The 2229-nt window shown below is 39.7% G+C and overlaps 1 protein-coding gene across 5 annotated transcripts in view; it reads right to left on the minus strand.

Annotated features, from left to right (window-relative positions):
* Window positions 1-2229, minus strand: part of phf14 (PHD finger protein 14) — a 102728-nt gene that overhangs the window by 89269 nt on the left and 11230 nt on the right. The window lies entirely within an intron of this gene.

Genomic DNA, 2229 nt, shown 5'->3' on the forward strand with positions numbered 1-2229 from the left:
ACGAACTAAAACTAAGCATTTCAAAACATAAAAACTAACCTAGCAAACCTGCTTTAAAAACTAAACTGAATTTGAAAACAAACAGTCAAAATGAAATAAAAATGAAAACTTAGGAAACATATAATAACCTTGGGTTGGTACTGCCAATTTGTTTTGTTTTGTCATGGTCAAAAAAATTGTGGCAGAGAATTGTGATATCAAAAAACAAATTGTGATTCATATTTTTGCCCGAATCGTGCAGCCCTAGGTGGAGGCAGAGCAATCCTACAAATACCTCGGGCTGTGGCTGGATAATAAACTGGACAACACACAGCAGCCACCTGTACCGGACGACACAGAGCAGGCTGTACTTCCTGAGGAGATTGTAGTCTTTCAACATCTGCAGCAAACTGCTGCGGATGTTTTACCAGTCTGTGGTTACCAGAGTTACAAACCGCTGGACATTATTGACAATGCCAGCCACCCCCTGCACACCGTCATCAGCAGCCAGAGGAGCCTGTTCAGTGGAAGGCTGCTCCTTCCCAAGTGCCGGACCAACAGACTCAAGGACTCCTTTGTCCCTCATGCAATCAGACTCTACAACTCCTCAATCAGGGGGAGGAGGAAACAGGGTAACGAGGACAGAACAGAACAGGAAGGGAGGGAAGGAGTGGTAGCCACTCTTTCAATGTGCAGTTATTTAATCAATAATCTACTTGCATACATACCTGGAAACTCTAACTGCTTTTAAATGTTTTATTTATGCTAAAGGGGTTTTTATAGCTAAAAGTTTATTGTGATTTTAATACTGTTTTTTTCTATAATGTATTTTTTATACCTCCTTATTCTCTATTCAAATGTCTTCTAAGCTGCTGGAAATTCAATTTTCTTGCGGGAGTCATCCCATAAGGATCAATAAAGAGAAGTCTTAGTCTTAAATGTGAACAAATATAGTGCCAGAATTTAAGAGTCAAGGGCAATTAGAAAATTATATTTACAGTACATTTCACTCCCGTTGGAGTATAAAATTCAACATAACTTTCACATCACTGAATGAGAAAAGGATGACAGCTGGATGGTGATGTATCATTAACATTACAGTAACCTATCATTGGAAATTGAAAATCTGTTGCGCTTTGATGACATAATAAGGGGACAAAACTGTTAAAAGGGGGGAACGTTGAGCTGAGACTGTAGTTTCTCTCTGGCTTCTTCTTCAATAGTCCAGAGTCCAGCTGCGTCAACCAATCTCCGCCAATGTCCTGATGACAAAATAAGGGGCATGGATCCACAGACCAGAATCTTAACCTACGTGACAAAAAGGGCCATCTTTGGCATTTACAGTAAAGGGAAAATTAAAGCAAAGGGAGAACTTCTGGAATGGTAATGATGTCTGTCTGTATGACTGGCAAGAGTCTGATAATCAAAAGGCAGGCTGGTAAGAACAGGACTCCTCTATGTGCTCTGTGTAGATGCTAGCTTTGTGGACTTTGTGTGCTTGTTCCAGCTTTTGATCTCTAAGCCAGGTCTTGTGTGCAACACCTTTCATGTCAGCCTCTCTTCTCGTCTGAGGGGGAGTAATGGTTTCCGGACAGTGGTGCAGCAAGAGAACAAAGAAGCGGGGAAGTCAAGCAGCAAGACTGACTTGTGTGAGTTACAGATACTGACAGCTCATCTCTCATCTCTGCCTTACAGTCTGTTTGACCATGTCTTAACCTTGAACAAAGTACTCTGTGATCTCTAAAATGAGTCAACATGTCATGAGTACATGATATTATCTCCAGCATCAGGACTATCCCTTTTATCCAGCCCGCAATTACTCATATAAAGCTGTCAATATCCAGATTCTTTACTTCAGGGCAGGATTATTTTATCAATTATTTTCCTGTTGATCCATTCATCCACTACTTAGTCAACAGAATATGCAATTGCAGTGAATACATTTCTATTGTCCACTGGGAGCATACATTGCAAAAAAATAAAATAGAGCCCAAAATTTTTCCTTGAAGTACGCCAAACCTAATTTTGACAAATAAAGAGCGATTTTCTTTGAAAACAGAGCCCAAACAACCATCTGCATTCACTGGTAAGTCATCCGTTACCCTGTATCACTAATACATAATGTGTAGGTTACAGTGATAACGAATAAACAGAATCCTCCTAAATGTATGTCATATTGTTCTCTCTTTTCTATTTTACCATAACATATTCCTCCTGAATTGCTCTTACTCTCAAGTGATTTTTTTCTTC

The sequence above is a fragment of the Etheostoma spectabile genome, chromosome 14 (genome assembly GCF_008692095.1).
Source record: "Etheostoma spectabile isolate EspeVRDwgs_2016 chromosome 14, UIUC_Espe_1.0, whole genome shotgun sequence".
Lineage (NCBI taxonomy): Eukaryota > Metazoa > Chordata > Actinopteri > Perciformes > Percidae > Etheostoma > Etheostoma spectabile.